At 45.2% G+C, this 20,528-nt stretch overlaps 1 protein-coding gene across 4 annotated transcripts in view; it reads left to right on the top strand.

The window, feature by feature from the left end:
* The first annotated feature begins 17,992 nt into the window (after positions 1–17,992).
* The window catches only part of CNOT2 (CCR4-NOT transcription complex subunit 2), a 92,261-nt gene continuing 89,725 nt past the window's right edge, over positions 17,993–20,528 (top strand). For 2 of the 4 annotated variants that reach the window (XM_063322956.1, XM_063322955.1), the window contains exons 1-2: positions 18,305–18,440; positions 19,242–19,417. The gene's annotated coding sequence lies outside the window, so the exon portion shown is untranslated. Of the gene's footprint in view, positions 18,441–19,241; positions 19,418–20,528 lie in introns of all 4 variants that reach the window. The other 2 variants (XM_063322953.1, XM_063322954.1) reach the window with 2 other exon arrangements.

Below are 20,528 nucleotides of genomic sequence, written 5' to 3'. Positions count from 1 at the left end.
AAAGTAAGTAGGTAGGCATAATACTTTTTATTAAATCAGCTGATACAGTTGAATTAAATGAACTTGCTGTCAGACAAACAGTTCTTGTCTCAGTCTAACAACATTATATCAAAAGTTAATGTTTCTAGCATCAGGTTTTTGACACTTCTTTGTCAGAGCTGATGGAGATACTGTGTGCTTAAAAGTTTCTTTAGTTTTTGCACATGGCCTAACAAAATATTATCTCTCTCTACAAGCTTTTACTACTATTTTTGCTAGAATAACGATTCTTTGTTGCTTGATGACATTTGCTTTATGTATTACTTTAAAATACGTATTTTTGTGCATCATTGATTAATTTTGGTTCACTATCAGTAAAATATTAATTTTGGTGTTTATATCCTCAAAGCGTTGTGCTGTGGAATTTTATTTTCTTAGACCTGTGAAGGAATTAGTCTTGTGTATGGAAGACAGGGTTATAGGACCTTATTGTGTGCACCAGTGAATCACACTGTCCTTCCCAATATAAAATATTTCACTGAAGCGACTCAATGTAAAAATCTATAACATAATATAACTAACTGTCAGAGCTTCGATGCTGAAAAAACTCAGAGGAAAATTCAGCACATGCCAGGATTTAATCCTGGTGGAAGGTGCCTGCTGTGTAATTGCAAGTTACTGCACAACGTCAGGCGCTTGGGTCAGGATTTCTATTCAGCTGATGACTACGGGACCCTGCTGTGAGTTGCCAAGATCAGAAACCTGCAGAAACGTGAGCACGGTGCAGAGAATAAACACAGCCCATTCCAAGACAGATGCTCCTGTTAAAGAAAACTTTTGCAGTTTCTCTTTGGTTTCTCTCAGTCAGCCAGTAAGTGCTGAAGAACCTCACAGTCAACAAGTGACTTTCTTGTTGGTTTGAGGAGATGGAGACAGCCCCTAGTGATGCCTCTCGGCATCCTGACAGGGCACTGATTCAACCGTGACTCAGAAGGAAATGTGTCACATAATGAGTCACCAGCATCACTACCCCCAACACCTCTGCTCTAGTAATTTAGGTCTCCCATCTGAGAGCTGACAGTGACCTCATCTTACTTGCGGTTCCTGGGGACGGTGAAAGCAACGGATGTCACCACTATGAGGCAAAAATATAGTGGAAACATTCAGCTACTACTCTGGAGTTTGACACCTGAAACCCTTTGTATTCTTTTTTTTGTTTGTTTTTTGTTTTCCAGGATGGATAACTGATCAGGTTTTCAAGAAATGAGAAACCAGGACAGCATTCACAGTACATTGGTGCCGTTATCAGGATAATGATTAATCATGTTTATGAACACTTTAGGCTATGGGTATCTAACTACGATCCACAACTGGAGAAAAATTGGAAAATAATGTAATTTTCATTTCTCTTGTTTTTTAATCTATTAGAAATATTACTACTGGGAAGAACCACTTATAAAGACACCTGGAAATTAAGAAGGTTGGGACACCAAAATTAATAGAAAGTGCCTGAAGGGAGCTGCTCCTAGATAACGACACCTCCTTTGGGGGTGGACCTAAAGCAGTAAAAAATTCCTCACTTTGTTTCCATTTCCTAAATAAGCGTTTCTTATCTGGACAGAGGTTTTGAGTTTTAAAGAAGCCGGATGTCTGTCTCTGTGGGTCTGGGACAACAGATGGGTTGTTCTGTATTAATATTATCTTAATTTTAAGTCCAAAAAAGAAAGAAAGGTAGCTGGGCAGTTTGGGGGAGGGAGAGAAGTGTGATCGTGGTGCAACCTTTGTCATACTCTGATTAATTTAGAATAGGAAAAGAGGAACAGAAATGGGGGAAAAAGGAAGGGGAACTTTTACTTGTACAAGTGCCTTTCCAATAGGAAAGGTAATTTATCTGCAAAACCCATTTCCTTCCTTACCTGCCCGCTGTTTGAACTATTCTCTACAGGGTTGGGTGGGACTGACATTCGTCCTCTCCCCACTTCTCCCATAATCTCATTGACTTGTCTGTTAGTAGGATACTAGCAATACAACACCACAGCAGATATTAAGGCTGTATGTCTACTGGTAGATCAAAGGCAGGTAGGGGCTTGAGCCCCGGGTCAGCCACCGCACCACTCAATTATTGGTGCAGCCCCTGGCCCATGACACCTGGTACTCTCTGAGAAATGCCTGGGCTTGCTCTGGGGGTGGCATGTCCCCAGCACACACCCTGAGCGTGCCCGCTCTGCAGCTTTGTAGGGGAAGAAAAGTCAGGCTGGTAAAGGCGAGCTCTGGGATGCCGGTCAGCCTCAGAGGCAGGGAAAGTCTCCCTGGCCTGTCTTACTGAGCAGCGTAGTTGCAGCTGGAGATGGTGCAAACAGGCAAAATGGAAAGCAGCAGGAGTGAAGAGGTGGACCTCATAGGGCTGGGTGCTGCCCAACCCTTCTCAACTTCCTAGTCTTCAAGACTCCCTAACGGATCCGTTGTGACCTCATGTACTCTGTTGTATATACCCTCATGTATCTTTCCAGGGTGGTTTCTTCAGTACAAGGACACACTTTTAAATAGTCCATTTCAATATGTCTTATGTTCTCATACTGATTTAGTTAGAATTTCTGGAGCAACCACACAACTCCCTGTCTTGCTTTTTTACGACCTGAGAGCCAGGACTCCTTTTTCCTTCCTGTGCTAATATTTTTAACAATCACCACACCTTCTCTTGTCTGGCTACTCAGAAAACACAAGAAAATACAGTATCACACTGTCAAGGGGAAGATTCTTCTGTAAAAGCTGGTATTTCTGGTAGTAAAATATCATAAACCCTTTTTTCTTTCGCATCTTTTACCAGAAGTGGATAATATTCTCCTGAGCATCTTAAATCTCTGTCTGAAAAGGCACCAAGGCCGTTAACGGCGCCTGAAAAATGAGAACCTGCCATGAGGTGCCATGCGACCTTTGCCTTGTCACTTCAAAGCACATCCTGGGTGCCACAGAGCGATGACCGCTGATGTCTAAAAGACAGCTGGGGTCAAAGAGCACGATCAGAAGTGCTGCTGGGCTGGCATCAGGCATCCTCGCAGAGTTTAATCTCATGATTAAAAACAGCTCGTGTAATCAAGGAGTTGCATTGTGTAAGACAGCCATTTCTGAAACATCAGCAGTTCGGTGACGTGCTTTTATGAGACTTGTCATCAACCAACAGGCATATAAAGGCTTTTGATTTTCTAATTAAAAGGGTGAATTTATCTTGATTCCCCATATGCTAAGTGAGGTTGATTAGTGAAAGATATAAGGGATTAAAACTTTAGCTGATTATAATTAAGACTAAATTATTCATTGCAAATAAATTATCTGGCAAGTTGGCTTTTATCCTGCTCCTGAGCCAATCAAAAAACAATCTAACGTTTTCAATCCCATAACTATTTTGCAAGTTGTTTCCAAGTATTGACTACACAGGACAAAAACATTTCAGAAGACAAACATAGACACTTATGTTGATTGTCCATCAATGTTGTCCTGGTTTCAGCTGGGAACGAGTTAATTTTGCTTTCTAGTGATTGCTGTGATTCCTTTCACAGGAATTATGTCAATAATACCTATTGTTTTTAGTTGCTAAGTGATGTTTACATTATTCAAGGACTTTTTTTCAGCTTCCTATTGAAGAATAGACACAACGATGGAATGGCCAATGAAATATTCCATACCATAGAGGTCATGCTCAGTATACAAACAGGGGTTAGCCAGGGGGTGTGAATCTGCGATTAGGGTTCAGGATGGTCCCAATTCACTGGATAGTGGGAGTGTCTTGTGTCATTATCATTGTTGTTATTGTTATTATTAGTGTTATTTTCCTTTTCTGATACTGTTTTATTAAACTGTCTTTATCTTAACCCATGAGGATTTTTTTTTCCTTTCCCCTCCTTTTCTCTCTCTTCTCCCTTGTGGGGGGAAGCAGGGTGCACTAGCAGCTATGCGGTGGAGGTTAAACCATGACAAATGTAAAATGGACAAGTCTGGAGAAGTTGGACAATCTTAAAAGTTTTACTGTATGTCTGAAAATATATATAGATACATCTTACCCGCATTACTCCTACGTATGCATTTTGTGTATCTTGCTAAAAGGCGTTTAGTTGTAACGGAACTTATTTTCAATGAGAAGAGGGGCACGGTGAGGCATTTACTACTTTATTTTTATGCTTCTGCAGAGGTTGGACCTGAGCAGCTGCAGGTTGCAAACCGGTGGTCAAGACCTTACGGCCTTTTTCAGGTGTTTCATGCAGTGCAAGGCTACCACAACCGCTTTTCCTTCTATGAAATCAGCTTTACACCCAGTAATAGCGCTTTCTCCGCCTGTGCCACCTCCAAGCTTTCTGCTGGTTTCAAAGGATCAGTCTAGCAAAGGCTTTTGGTATTTCCCACCAGCAGGTACCTAGGAAAGCAGTGTGACACACCAGCTTGCCGTGGCACACCGTGGTGGCAATGGATCTCGGCATACTGGTGGGATGTGGCCCTGGATCCACCAGCTGTCACCTGCAGAGCTGGGACCGGCGCCCTCCCGAGCACTGCCCCGCTGCCCCAGGCTCCCTTCGAGCCTTAGTAGCCGCTCGCCAGGTAATATTGCAGGAAAGAAACCCATGAGAGCGAATGAAGGCTTTCGCAACCCCCAAAACTTGTATTTGTGGTGGGATAACAGCTATCCTGCCAATGCCTGTGTGCTCAAACAACCCCTGCCCCAGCCGCCCGAATACAGCGGTGGCTGTGACAGGGACAGAGCTATCTACATGCATGTCACGGGATGCTCACCAAAACCCTTCTGAGTTTGGCACTGATGAGTCACTGAGCCTAGCACAAGCCCTCACCAGCGGGCAGGGTGCCATGTGAACAGATGAAAAGCAGCACAGGGATCTGGCCGACTTCATTCCAGGAGCAGCGGCACTGGGGTCGGCGGCATCGCACCTGCGAGCTCCTAGTGCCAACGCGCTCGGCTAAAGGTTTTAGACTGAGGTTAGCATCTGCTGAGACAAATGGGCAGAGGAGCATGTTCGTGTCACTGCAGGCCAGAACTGGATAGATTATCCTGAAAATTTTGAATAAGAGTTTAGCGGTTGCACGTGAGGAACTGTTGGATTGAATTTTCAAAAGAGCAAAGAGGAAACAATTATTTGCAAGGCTCGCTGTTTCTGTCTGCTTGGGGGTTCTGTCTTCTGGGGGGTTTTCAGGCTGCTGGGTTTTTTGCATTTCAGAGTCGTCAGATTAGAAATCCTGTTTGAATTCTTCATACCAAAGGATGACTTGCATGACTGGTGGACTGGTGTCTGAATTTTGATCAGGTTCTTGAACATTTTTCCGCTTTCAAACCAAAACATCTAGATAAATGCAACTTTCAAGGAAAAATGTCATCCAGTTTGTTCATAATTAGAAGAACGTTTCAGGAAAGCAAAAGCTTTTATCTATCTTTTAAACACGAACGTTGTATTTCTAGCTGGCTAGGAGGGTTATTAGTGTTTGAAGCTGAGGCACATAAAATGCATTTCCAGGAATGAAAGTGCTGTGTTATTGAGCAAGGCTGCACCGAATCCTCCTGTCACAGTTCTTTCAGACAGAGGAAGGTGTAAGAAGCAAAATGTAAAAGAGCCGACTACGGTAGACTCTGTCTTTATTCTTTCCTCTTTTTCCAGTCTCCTTTGGCAAAAGGGTGGGAATAAGAGTGGCTACAGAGGGGCATCATTTGCAGAGAATTGCGATCCTGTAGGCGCTGTGCGTCCTGGGTTGCCAGAGTTGTGTGTGTGTGTAGCTTCTAACATCAATCCCAGACTTTTGTCTATTCCAAGCACTTTTTCAGTTGCTGTCTTTCTCACTTCCAGGATGCAACTTCATGTGCGATGGTGAAGCATGACTGTAACCACGGCCAAAGCTGAGGAGAGCCAGAGCCAGACCGTATGACAGGCAGCGTGCTGGTGAGCCTGCGGCTGCGCTCCAGCCATCGTTACCTCCCACAGTGAGAGATTTCATGATGAATAGTCATGTATGCCACATCCTTGGCCTTGGAGGTGATCATCCGCGATGTGTCGATGTTGGAAAGAAGCAGTAGCAGCCCAGGCGGGGTTCCCAGATGCAAAAGCTTGTTTTGGCACGGTCGGGAATCGGTACAATCCCTGATGTATCAGTGTGCTCTGATGGCGCTGAAGAAATCAGTGTACAATTCCTTCCCTCCGAGAGCAGCAAAATAGCTAAAGGCTTGTAAGAATCCTGTCATGCAAAAGAGTAAAGAGGAGAAAATGAAGTCATTAAGACTTCACACTGAGAAGACAGAGGGGATGCCTAAGAGTGTGCACTACCTGGAAGGATCCTTTTTGTCCCAGAGATCAGGATGGAGGCAAATGTAGAGTGCAGAGCTATACCAAGTAGAGAACACAAAAGAACTAAAAAAGCCCAAACAAGTATCCAGGCTATCAAAGTGCTTGCCAAAAGCTGAGACATTGAGAACGGTCTAAAAGACAGAGGTTTTATGGGCAAGAACGCCCTTTCCCACTGATGGACCAAAGGTAGCTGAAGAGATTGTGCTTCAAAGGTCAGAGGGGAAGACAGAGAAACAGTCCCTGATTAGAGGAAGAGAGTAACCTAGAAGGGAATCCCAGAAGAGAAGTAAGGAGATAGGAGAAGGAATGTCATGAACAATAAAAATTTACTGACCTAAATCCCAAAAAATGTTAAAATGTGGCAGGGAAATCAAGCAGAGATGTGCATGCTAAATTTCTTATGCTGCTTAAAATAAAGTTCAGTTGAAGGAGTTTAATTCAGAAGGAGGGTTTCCACAGGATTTGTATTCTGGGACAACACAAGCTAAACTAATACCGTATATTCGGTGGTTATCACTGGTCTAGAGACATTCACCACAGCTGTACTGGAGCATCCTACATATAGGTAACGGATCACGACATACAGACCTACAGATCTATAGATCTATACTATCTATACTGATATGGATTGAGGGAGTGAGCTGGAGGGACCGATGACAGAGGCAGTGTTGAAGGTTACCAAGGCCAAGAGAGGCTTACAGCCACACAGGGCAGCACTGGCATCCTGCACACAGCCATACAGCAAACGTCTGGCAGGGACTTTTGGCTTAGGTTATGACACTCCCATGGTATTTCATGCAAGAACAGAATTTCATTTCAGAAGGCAGACCTAAAATAGTTAAATGCTGAATATATGATTTAGAAAGTATTGATGGATGAAAGATGTCCCTTTTATAAGAGGTGAAGAGAAAGCCACTTCAGATAGCTCCTTTTCCTAAAATGCCAGCTATATGCAAAGTAGCAATATCCCTACAATAGACATGAAGTAAGAAGGTGAATAGCTGTGATATTTGCATTCCTTCTGTGTGTGAAGTGAATTTAATTTCTCTGGCAATTTTGGCTTGGTGTAGAAGTAGCGTTTCAATACTTCCACCACTGATATACAATAATTAGGGTATATTCCCTCTGGAAAAATTCCCAGTCTAAAATAAATAAGTATTAGGACTTGAGAAGTAATTCTGTTGGCAGATGAATGCCAATGCCAGCTACATCTGACAGACAAGAGAAATCAGAATGTATTAAAAAAATATTTTGTTTCTAACTAATATTTCTACTTATTTTTTATACAAAAATTTCAGGGAAGGAATGGTTGTGTGAAAATTGTAACTGGGCACCTCTTACTCTCAAGAAACCCCAAAGAAAAAGAAAGTCATGCGATACATAGCAGCAAGGATGACTAGAGAGCTTTTATTTTCATCCCAGGAGACGGGCTTAGAAAGTAGGATCCACAACTGCTCTGTTTCTCTCCAGAGAACTGTAACAGTACAGTATTCACACACACGATGCACATGCATGTGACACAGCCCTTAAAACACAATTGTTAGTTATTTTCCTTGCTGTGGGTGGGTGAAGCCCCAGTGCTCATAAAATGTCTCTTATAGAGGAGAAGTGAAAGACCATTTGCCCAGTTTAGAGAATACAAATGAGGAATTATTCTAAACTAGTTCAATAGCTTTTCTTTTCCCCAAACTGCCATAAAATGTAAAATATTTGATAACACTGTAAACAAAAAAAATTATTGCTTGCACTTTTCCAGATGAATTTGTGCAAGTTTCTGCTATATTATACCACGGGGATTTTAACTATATGTTACAAAGGATAAATTCTTTAATGCAATAGATATGATTAAACTTATGAAAATGCTCAACGGTGAGCTTAGAAACAGATGTTTTAGCATTAGAATTACTCCCTTCACTCCAACAAAATTTTTATGTATAGCATCAGGACGGTCTTCTACTGAAACTACCATGAGGCCAAAACACAGAAGTCACTTCACAATACATATGAATTAAAATACTTATTTCCTGTTAACTAGTGCAAATTTGGTGGACATCCCGCATTTCTTTATTTACAGTGCCAGCAGCTAGTGGAATGAATAGCTGAGGCTGGACATTTGCGGCAGAGCAACCATCTGCAGAAACACAGAGAAAACAGGCTGCTTCTGGGTGTCCGATCTGCCTGGGAAAAGGGCTCAAGCAATCTGCCCAGGCTGCGCTGGAAACCAATCCTTGCTCCACAGCAGCTGGCTGTCGCGCTGGGAACCTTCCAGGGCAGGTCCTGACCTTACATGGTGCAACCTGGGCTTAGTTAAACACGACTCTTCTACAGGTCTCTTCTAACAACTATAAGAATGATAATAGCAATAACATTGAAACTTGTCTCCCCAAATCCTGCTTATGAACGCCTATGGGAATCGCAAGGGAGTATATAAAACTACTTGTGTGAACGTGAATTCACTCTTTAAGAGTGAATTGCTGTTTCAGTTTCATCTCAGACACTGTTGATTTTGGCAACGAGTGTCCTACACTGTACTCCCTTTTATTGCATTAGTTTGACAACCAGAACTGACGGCTACGGATACCGTTTTAATGGTTGGTATGACAGTAAAACCCCCATCTGCACCAAAGCAGAGATCAACATCATCTCAGGTATCCCAAGGGCAATGAATGACAACAGACTCACGCACTTCACCCAAGAGGAGGCGGAAGAAGCGCAATGTCCAGGCTTTCTAGTGCTTCACCACGCAGGGGAGCAATGCACGGGCTGTGCTCACAGGATAGGTCCATCTGATGTTTTGCAGGCAGATGCGAAGCCTCTCCCACAGCTCATCCTCCCTGAAAACAACATGACTTTGTTAGCCGAGCACAGAGACCTAATTATTAGGGCCTTCTTGGGCTAAGAAGCGTTTTGTCAGTTTGCAATGTGACTAGCTGTAAAAGAAAAAACAAACCCAAAGTGCAGCTATCTACCCTCAGGCCGTGATGCCATGATGGCTCATGCCAGGTCTGCACACTGCTGGGTCACTGCACACTCTTGTCCACCCCAGGATGGGCTTGTTGATACAGTCAGAGACAGTTCATAGCTTTTCCTCATTTTATGTTGACTGCCAAAGGAAGGACAATACATGGTCTGGCATGAATCTAGGCTCTTGATTCAGCATAAAGCCTGCTGTTACAAAATTAATGCATTTACTTTTTTTTTTTTTTTAAAGATATATCAACCAACAGAAGAGGGGACACAATATTTTAGAGTCAATAGTGGGAACTCTGAAGTCAGATTTATTTTCTGACCAAACCTCAAGTGTTTTCAGTGCTCAGAGCACTGGCTTTCTTTTCACTGGATTAGCATGAGAAATCTCCATGAATGTTCTCAATAAAGAAACACTCAAGGCCGAGTGGGGAAGTTGGCACAGGGCCAGCGTATACCTGGGCCACTGAAGAAAATGTCTCAGATTATCTCATATTTGTACACTTTTTTTTAAAAAAAAGATCATATGCAGCAGCATTCAGCTACTATTTTACTTGGGTGCTAGTACGGATTGCTAACAAGGATGTGGCAATCACAACTATTCTTCACAAAATCTTTTGCCATGCTAACAAAGCTAAAAATCCTAACATTCTTGCTTAGGATATTCCATGTTTGAATATAAACTGTGATTTGTCATGTTGTTTTTCTCCCTAGGGAACACTTTTCTTGAACTGGAAAAGCCAAGCTAGCTGTAGGATAAGTAGTCCACCTGCAGTCCCAGTCAGCAGCTTTACCCCTGCACTGGAGCTTGGGAGAGGAGACTATTACGTGACTTTTAGCAAGTCACTTCAGTTCTTTTTTGTCATCTCCTCCATTTCTGTCTTGTCTGTTTTGACAGTAAGTGCTCAGGAAAGGACTGTCTCCAGCTATGTATTTACAACACTAGAACCTTGATCTCTGGAGCTCACAACAGCACTTTATGCTGGTGAATTTGAAATAAATATGCCTTCATACTAAAAAAACAGACATAACTTAATCAGTATGAAAACAGAGGATGTTAGAACAGCTACTTACATTTAAAAGCAGTTAATAACAATTTCACATTAAAAAATTGTTCTGCAGATGATTTTTCCAGCCCTGAACAATACAGAGTCCTTCTGAAATTGTTTCTAGGAATACACAGTTTTATATCTAGGATCTTCCTATTAAATTAAATTTTGAAATCGAGAGAAAACGTCCATTCTTTTATGCCAACATAATATTTCACAGGCAGATTTATCATATAGCGCATAAAAGAAAGACCTTCTTGCATATTTTCCAAACGCAGACCCTGAGCAGAAAATCTGTATATTTGTGCACAAACTTACTTTTAGTAAACACCTGCTAAATATGCAGAACAAGCAATATTCAGGCTTCCCATTTGAGTAAACAGGCTGTATAAGGCAGAATTTCTCCCAGCTAGCATTAGCCACCCGAGTGCCACACATCCCAGCAGGGACGCCCGCTCTCGGGAATGGTGGAAGGAGTAAAAATTCCCTTCTCTCCCCATTGACTTGCAGGAAGACTGAATAAATAGCTTAGACTAGGTGCATCCTTTTCAGACAGATAAAGGTGGTGGGATGAATCCTATCCTTAGCTTTCAAATCCATCTGACTTAATATCAAAGGAATAATGTAAAAAGTAAAATATATTTGCGTATGTAAGATACATGACTCCTGCGGGTACCTGATACTGTATCATTTCAGTTACCGCTGGGAATGAGTGTTACACCATTGCTTGGTTGTAAGGGGAAGTGCATATACTCCATGGACTTGCTGCGAATATAAGCTTGCTGGGACTCTATCTAGAAAAAAAAAAAAGGAATTTAAAATGTGCAGGGTTGTCTTGGTGGGTCTGCCCCTGTGCCCAGCCCAGTCACCACCTGCCACAGCTTCTGCCTGAGAAAGTGCTGCAGAACTGGGGCTTTAACGCTTTCATTTGTAGCTATCATACGGTGCGTAATGAAATAGGAAACTTCCTGGATGTAGAAATCGTAATTGTAAGTTTTGCACAATATGACCTGCAGTTTTCAGGCCCTCGCCAAAATCTGTGGGGCTCCCCAACAGGAGCATCAGTTTGTACAGGAGCCACAGCAGAAGTGGGGTCAGGCTCCTGTACTAAAAAGATTTGGCTGCTTATTGTAAGAACATTTAAATCACCATGCGTGTGATTTCAAAAAGACAGCAAGAAGAGGGAAAGAGATAAATCAAAAGAGAGAGAGAGAGGGAGAGATAGAAAAAACAATATTACTTTTTTCCTCTCTGAAGATGCTGCCACGTTTCTCAGTGCCAACCCAGGCAAGAAGAGAGCTAGATGAGGAGTGGAGCTGCAATAGGAACCTCAGGATCTGCTGGAGGTGGTGGGAGCAAGGCAGGCCACTGAATTTAAAATTCAGCTTATTTCTGCTGAGGCACACATATAATAGGGGAAGAAGCAGATTGCCTCAGTCAGTTGGTCTCCCCGTGCAGCCTAGCTGTGTTGCTCCCAGATGTGGGCAGCTCCTCCACTAAGAGCATTGAACACGGTGAGCAGGATTGTTATGGGAAGAGGTGGGAGAGGTTCAAGTGTTGGAGGATGCAGTATTTACAGTTGAAATTCTGCATCATGAGGTTTCATAAATAGCTTGGCTGCATGGTAAACAAAAGTCTGAATTCATGGTCCCAAATGGGACAGGAGTAGGGAACCTTCGGTGGTATCCAAGGCTGTGGGGGAAGTTTTGTAACAAACCAGCATCCCATGAGCTGCAGCAAAACTTAGACCCAGAAACCTTCTGGAGGTCTTGAGCTGGCAAGTGCATGTAGTTATACCTCTTGCTGGTCAAGAGGTGAAGAAGAGCTCAGAAGTAGCTGCTATTACTCTTTTACAGAGCGTTATAGTCCATGATACAGCGGGGTTATGGCTTAGCTGGGAAAGTTGTCTCAGCCCTGCGATGTTAATGGCTCTTGGAGTTTCCTAGGCACACCAGGGGTTGGTTTCACGCAAGTCAGAATGAAAAGCAATTCAATTCAGTATACTGTCTGCAACAACAGATTGGCTTTGATGCAGTAGGTTTCCCCCCTCATCAGCCTAACAGGTTGAACTGCTCAATGGTAAGCAATTGCAAACAACCTGCTTGAATTGGCTAAGATGGTAAGCAGAAGCTTTGGACTTACGATCTGGGTTTCATCCTTCATTGGGATGAAAAGGCAGGTACACCAAGCCTGGCAATAGAAAAAGGATGTGCTTTTTGGTTTTTCTAACAGAGTCTGTAGTAAACAAGTCTCGATTGAAAACATGAGCTGACGATGGCTTTGGACTGAGCTCTTGTAAGCCTCATTCTGTCCTGGATGTGCAACCCAGTAACAGAAACTGGTGCCGTGGCTGGCAGTTGGACTTTGGCCTTATCATGGGAAAAATGTAACAGACCTTCTGCTGATGTTCAGAGTCATCCAACGCGATGATCAGGACCCCAGCAAAACTTCCAAAGCAGCTTAACAGCTGACTTCCCTCTTCAAACAAGCACAAAGCCCAGACAATTGCGTCTGCAGTCAGCGAGCACCCCCATAGCTTGCCCACACATGAAACCATCCGCAGGCTGCAAGGCTGGTATGAAGCATGGGTAGCTAACAGCACCACTGGGGAGCTCAGGGACCCTTCTCCAGGCACCACCAAACTCCTGCCAAGAGGCACGAGTTGGCCTAACTTCTGTAGCTGCACACTGGCAACTTGCTTGAATGGGGCTGGGGCCATGCCCAGTGGGACAGTGATACAGGAGACCTCTGGCTTCTGGTGGGATGGCAGACTATCATCAGCTGCTGTAGCCAGAGTTAATTTGCTGCGCTTATTAACACTTATTTAGTGGAGAGCACCCCTTTAGAAATAGGCCTGATCATCAACCTTGAAAAACTGTCAGAAAGCAAGAACGAGAACGCAGCATTTTCCAGACGCCCCCCTTCCCCCCCCAGCTCTGTTCCCTTGCCAAGCTGAGACCTATTGTAGTGAAAACTAATCCTTCTTTTACCTTAGATATTGGGATTGCTCTTCCCAGGCTGCTGGTTATATATTTGCTGGTCATTTTTTACAAAGCCATTGTAATAGCTCTTACTTCCCAAAGTAACTTTTAATTATGACCATCTGAAACACTTAAGTTTATGTTTTTATCAATAGGGACTGCAGCTTAATGCAGAGACTGACCTACATAGCGCATATTCATAATAACTACATCAGTCAGTCACATGGAAAAATCATGCCAAAAAGCCCACAATACACAAAATAAAACATTGTCGGTCTTTTGACATGATTTAATAGTTTCAAATGAGAAACCGCACTTCTGACCAGGGAACTCTTCAATGACCACCAGCAAGAGCGCTGCTGACTGCAATCTTGAGAACCGAGATAGGAAGGGTTCCCCTGTCACCACCACTCTAACTCCCATCTCTTCGGGGATAATGGTGCTTGGGAATGTCAGTCAGCACCTACTCCAGCACCAGCTTGTGTTTCTGTAATAATTTCTCTCCTCTGGAAAACATATTTCTGTCTGTAACTTTATTCTTCTCTTTGTCTTAAGAAACACTTGAAACTGCTGCTACCTCCAATTCTTGATTTAGCCTCTCATTTGCTAGCACTCTGGCAGACCTCTTAGTTGCTATACAGCAGCATGAAGCATCTTATTTTTGGAAAATTTTACATTTTATCTCCTGTTTGGGGTCATATTATTTTCCAGAGTTGGCAGATTTCTTTTTAAACTTGGTATTTTTTTTCCCCTGATGCTCTGGTATAATTAGCACTAAATCAGACACTGAAGGCACTACAGCAGAAGGCTGAGATAGGGTTTCCTGATAGTAAAAATGTACAAGAGACTGAGATAAAGATACTTCCGCTCCCAATATTCCCTCCTGGAAGCCACAAATCCAGCAGATGAGAGGCCATCTGTGTGGATACCTTGTGATGCATTTTAACACTCAAACAGTAATGGAGCTGCACTTCTAGGGCTTCCCTTGCCAGCAGCCATCCCTGGAAATCCCCTGTAGGAGTGAAAGGATAGATAAGGACAGTGCCATGGAAACAGCTGATCCTTCCCTTACCTTTTCTAAATTAACTAGAAATTTGAGACTAACTTGCAGAAGTCATCCTAACTAACAAATCCTCCCAGATCTAAGTATTTTGTGCTCCATTCTAGTGTAATAATTAAGAATTATGAGAAAATACCGTAAAAAAATGGGAGGCCTTAGTGTTTTTACTCTTGAAAAAAGGTTTTAACACCTCTTTGTGATGAAATCTTTAATACCAGATTTGTTGTACACGTTGACACACCTTTATCCTTGTGTTTAAGAAATACTAAAAAATTAAACAGGCTATATTTATGAAAATAAATCTGCTGTGTTCTTCTAGGGAAAAGATTAATGCAGAGTGGTGCTGTAACCCTATAACATTCTCCCAAAGAAAGCAACTGAGAGACTTCCGAATATCATGCGTGAAAGACACCCGTGAGAAGCTGCCACTCCCAATTCATGAGTCTCACACAGTTGTGAGGTCAGCAGAAATCAGAAACCTCTGCCTCCTTCAGAAGATGTATTTCACTGGCTTAGCTAATCAAACACACCTTGCAATCAAGGGGAGCTCTCTTCTGGTTCAAGTTATTTCTTCCAATGGATTTAAACCCTAATTTGTGCAAGAAAGACCCACCCTATTTCACCACTGCTGAAAGGCTGCTGACCCTTAATGTAGGTGATCGCACTCTATTCGTTTTTCCAGAGAAGTACTGGTACTGTCTGTAGGTGGGAGAAGGAAAGACCCTTGGTGCGCTCCAATGCACTTTTTATTCTATTTAAAAATTATTTACAAGGTTGGCTATTCACCGTGTTCTGCCTCCCGTCATCATTGAGGATGGTGGTCTTACTATGACTAATTTAATTTTATGTTCTGGCAAAGTGGGACACGCTGACTCTGACCGGCACATACTGTCAGCAATTCACCTTCCTCCCACTTCTGTGACTGCATTGCCAACATCTACCAGTAATGCTTTGCATGGAGCCAAGGAGCATCCACAAACTCTCTGGAGCAAAGGTTCAGAAAAACTGCAGAGAATTTCCAGTCAACACCCAGAGCCATGGCAATAAAGCATTCGGGGATTCTCAGCACGTCCGTCTCTCTTGATGACCTCTTCCCAAATTTTCCAGCCAGCTGCTGTAGGCTTTTAGACCTCTGTGGGCATTAGCAGAAGCAATGGCCAGCTGGGAATCCAAATGGCTACTAGATGAGCCTCATGACTGCTTCACAACATGCACGTTAAGTCCCAGGCTTTCACGAAGATTAGGTAGAAGACTGTGCTGATGGACTTTCACAGCACCACATGAATTGTTGACATGCAGTCACCTGTGGGACAGGTTCTCTGTAATTGCTGCCACCACGTATTACAGTTCCTTCACCTGTGCTGTTACAGACAAAAGTTTGCAGGTTGACCCCTAAAGACATTCTTATATTGATTAAAAAATAATGTGTATCAGCCTAGCCTGTGAAAAAAGTCAAGAAAAAAAAGAGACCATTGATTACATGAGGTTAAAAATAACAAATGCGTATCTGTTTGTAGACCAAGACTTACACAAGGAGGTCAAACCGTACCATATAAGGTTCAAAACGGATGACGAGTGTCTGACCACGACTAGCAGCCATTGCACTAAAGGAGCTCAGGGCACCTCTTTAATTGAGCACGTGCAACCATGTGAAACAGGCCTCACATTGTAGCAAAATGTATTGAGCCAAGTCTAAAAGTAGCAAATGTACGAACACATATATGACACTGCATCCTTTTTATCGGCTTCGAAGGTTATTTTTAAGCATTAACATGCTAACAGCTTTCACTTTCTTTAAGAAAACAAACGAGGAAGTTGAATACACAGCCAGTACAGCCTCAGTGACGAGGTTCCTCAACTAAACACACAGTTTTAGGCAGAAAGGCAGGTTAGGCTTTTTTAAATGGACAGAATTTAAATCACAGTTTACACACATTGTGATTGCTAGTTAAGTTGTTGCACTAAGCTAACCAGCCTAAGACAAGAAAAACTACTTACTTAGGTTCCCTAGCTCTATTGAACTGTAAAGGCTTCTTGTTGTATAAATGTTAATTGATTTGCATGTAAATTGTAATTTTGTAATGGACAGAGAGATCAGTCCACACAGGTGTAATGACAATGTCAGGTGCTCAGTTTACTTGAATCATATCATTGGGCACGGTATGTCTTAAATGACTTCTCTTTGGGGAAATATAACAAAAATTACCTTTTGAAAAAGAACTCAGACCATTAAAGGATAAAATGAAACATAATGAAGCAAAATGTTTATAAATGCATGTAAAAGGGTCAATCAGGCTATAGAAAAGCTAAAGGTTAATGAAATTTATGAGTGTTTTCAGTCTAAAAGAACTGCCTTTACACCTGTCATGTGGTGTAAAGAAATCTTTGATTTTTTGGATTGAACAACAGAAGAGCGCTCCAGAAGTTCAGATACTCTACTTAAAACAGGATGTGACTTATGGTGTTTTATAATGATTTGTTTATAGCAAATGAATATTTGAATGACAAAGGAAAGGTTAAAATATGAGAATAAAATGCAGTATTTTCCTGGACAAAGTGTATAGACATTCATTTCAATGACATGGCACCCATCCTCAGCACGCAATTGTGCTGCACAAAAAGGTGGTGGCATTAAGAAACTGGTCTCCTACTTCAGATGAAAGACAGTGCTCTTTCATCTTCAAAACATCTTTATGTTGACAGACGTGTTGCTGTAGGTACTAACGTTTCTATAAAATATTATTGTTGTGTAACCTATGGAATACCTATTTTTTAAATTTAGTTTGGTGCTCCAAAATCAAACCTGAGAAGAAAGTACACGTGTGAAATTATTGACAGAAACCTGCTATTTCTGGCAAAGTATTATACCTTTTTGATTGAATGTTTAAGCTTTATGATGATTTCATAACAAAATTAAGGCGGAAGCGCCATTGTTTTTCTTGCTGAAGCAGAGAAGCCAGTTCATAAACAATGTTGGCCTTGATCCTGTGAAGATTTGTGTACAGGCTTAGCTTTTGTACCGTTGATAGTCTCATTGAATTCAAGGGCATTATTTGCATTATGAGTGTTTTGTGCACCTGTATTTGCTACACTGGAGCCATTGTTATACATGTTTTCAGGGCCGATAAATTTAAAAAAAAAAAAAAAAAAGTCCAGTTCTCTCATCTTGGTAATGCTTTTCCATTTTAATAACAAAGTGGATGGCAAGGCCCGCCTGCCCAACGCTACCTCACTGACAGAGAAAATAAGAACTTTCACACAATTTATCTCATGGGGACGGTGGTATCTGACGGAGATCCTCCGCAGGCTTCCGCACAGCCGACAACAAGGCCCGGCCGTGCCTTCCGCACCCCGTAACCCAGGGAGAGCAGACAGGCCCGGGACACGGGGAATGGGACTCCCCCTCTGGACGCTCCCCAGGGAAGCACATCCACCCGGGGTAGGTCTCCAGAGTCCCCGGGGTCTCCTGCCTCCGCAGGGTGAGAAGAGGACCGGGGACCGCCGCTGTCTCGGACCCTACTCGCCCCCACACCCCCTGGCTGGCTCGGGCTGGCTGCGCCGGCCCAGACCGCCCTCTCCCCTTACAAAATGGGGGCCGGGCCGGGCTGGGCGCCGCCGCCCCGCTTGCCTGGCCAGCAGTGCCTCTGTCAGCGCCGGCGCCTCCGGCCGCCGTAGGCCAGTGGAGCGCGGCAGGTCCCGGCAGCCCCGCGGCCTACGTGCACCGCCGCGGCCCCGGCGACGTGCGCGGCCCCAAGCGCTGGGCCGCGTCTCCCGCGGGAGGCGGAGGGAGCGCAGCCGAGCGAGCTTCACTGCTCCTTCTTCTTCCTCCTCCTTCTCCCCGTCCCCCTCAGGCCCGCTCCCCGCGGGGTGGCTCCGGTCGGCGGCGGGCCGGGCCGGGCCGTGCGGCGTCGCTTGCCCCCGCCCCTCGGCGCTGGCGGCCGGGCCGAGCGGCGGCGGGGTCACGGCGGCGGCGGCCGGCGGGTCAGAGGGTAAAGGTTGCTCCCCCAGCATCCTCCGTGCTGGATACTCAGCCATCTTGGATCCGCGGGACAAGAAAATTCATGCGGTGAGTCCGGCCCCGGCCGCCCCCTCCCCGGCCCCCGCTGTCGCCCCGGGCCCCGCCGCCGTCCCGGCCGCGGGCCGATGAGGGAGGGCCGGGCGGCGGCGCGGCCCCCGGCGGGGCTCTGCGGGCCCGGGGCCGTCCCGCCGGGTTTCCGTTTGCTTTTGTCTCCGAGGGGGAGCGGGGGGGACGCGCGGCGCCCGAGCCGGGAGCGCAGCCGCAGGCCCGACCCGGCCCGCCGCCCCCCGCCTTCCTCCGCGGCCGCGGGCTGCGGCGGCCGCCGGGCGCCGCTCCGGGGCCGGCCGAGGCCGCGGCCCAGCGGTGTCTGGGCCCCGCATCCTCCGCGGCCGCCGTTGGCAGCTCGCCCCGCGGCCCGCTCGGCCCGCCCGGGACGGCTACTTCCCGCCGCCGCCGCCTCGCCGCCGGCCCCGGGCCTAGCGGCAGCCGCCTTCGCCGCCCGTCCCCCGCCACTAGCCTCCCCCCGCCGTGCCCGTCTCCGCGCTGCGGCGGCGGTGCGCGGCTGCTCGGCCCCCGCCCTCCGCCTTCCCCCGGACCCGGCGCCGGTGCAGCGAAACCTGCCACCCACGGCCGGGGCTGCTGCTGCTGCCGCCGGCCCGGCTGCCGGGCGGCGCCGGGCTGCGCGCCTCAACGGAGTGGCCTTGCGGCCTGCGCCGGCGGCCCCCCGGGAAGGCCCGGGGTGAAGACAGGGGTGCTGCCGCCTGGTTTTCTTTCGAAAAATATATATTTTATTTAATTTTTTTTTTTTTTCGCCTGCACCTTTTCCACTCTCCTCCTGGCGGCCGTTAGGGTGGTGTGTAAACAGGTTCTGGTGTTCCCTGGGACGTGTTTGTAAAACAAACTTGGAACGGACCGAGCAGCTCTGCCGAGCGCAGCCCCCGGAGGAGGGAGCCGGCCTTCCCCTGCCCACCGGGGCGGCGGTTTGAGGCTTTGGCCTGAACCTGTCCCGGGGGGCGAGCCACCAGGTGCGGGTTGTGTGTGTGGGGGGGGAGAGGTGGGACAAGGTGACAGGTTAGGGATGAGAGGGGGACACTGGGGGACTGGGGAAGGGTGCAGGAGGCAGTGTTTGCACTGTAGTTAGTGTGTGCTTGCTCCTGACAGAAGCAAGGATTTGCTTACAGGCATCCTAGGTTTGGCTTTTCTGTTCTGGGGTGGTATTTTTATTTTTTTTTTTGTGAAGCTACAGGTAGCTTTGTTCTGGAGGTTTTGTAATATGAGAAAATGAAAACATGCTTGTGTTAGATGCGGATCAGCAGCTGAAGCTGCTGATCCGCATCTAACACAAGCATGTTTTCATTTCTGCTTTAAGTCTCAGGGAAAAACTTGTTTCCAACTTTGCGCCGTTTCATCCCCAGGGGGAAGATAAGAACTTTTTGCACCTCCTTCTTGTATATGTACATGTGCGCGTGCGACTTGAGTGTGTGAGGGAGACATTCCTGTGTGCCTGCACGGCAGTAACATCTGGTGCTGGTGACTGGCTGCTAGCCTTAACTCTTCAGCTGGGGGAAGGGAGTTTAAGATGATCAAACCTGCTGTCACATCAGTTAGTGGCAACCTTTATGTTTCTGGAAACTTGGATATGTTTCAGACTGTTAAGACATGTAAAGACCTGCAAAGGCAAAATAATTCTTTAGGTTTATATTGCAAAGGCATCTTTTCTTGGGCCCGGAAGAATTGGTGTATGCGTGTGTTGATGTACTTTGAGTTCTCTTAGCGTGGTGGTATGCTGATAGAACACAATTTGCAAGATCCGGTTTTATTATCTTGAAGACTGTGTACGTATCCAATGGCTTTTTTCCCGCCCCCCCCAGTTTCCACTATTGTTTATGTTGAGAATTCAGCCGGCATGCTAAACTTTAAGGTGTCGACTGCTTCTGATTTTAGGAAGGGATTTGAATACTTGCTATCATGAGCTGACTGACTTGACTTGCAAGTGTATTTCCGTTTCACTTTCAGGAAGCTGTTGATAAAGCTAAGAGTGTAGTAGTAGATAAACCTTGTCTACAAGTCTCTTTTAGAAACTTAATATTGCTGTCAAAGTAGTCATTGTTATTGTAACCCATTTGTGTGTCAGTT

This window comes from Chroicocephalus ridibundus, chromosome 1 (genome assembly GCF_963924245.1).
Source record: "Chroicocephalus ridibundus chromosome 1, bChrRid1.1, whole genome shotgun sequence".
Taxonomy (NCBI): Eukaryota; Metazoa; Chordata; class Aves; order Charadriiformes; family Laridae; genus Chroicocephalus; species Chroicocephalus ridibundus.
This window is presented reverse-complemented; position numbering and strand designations above follow the sequence as displayed.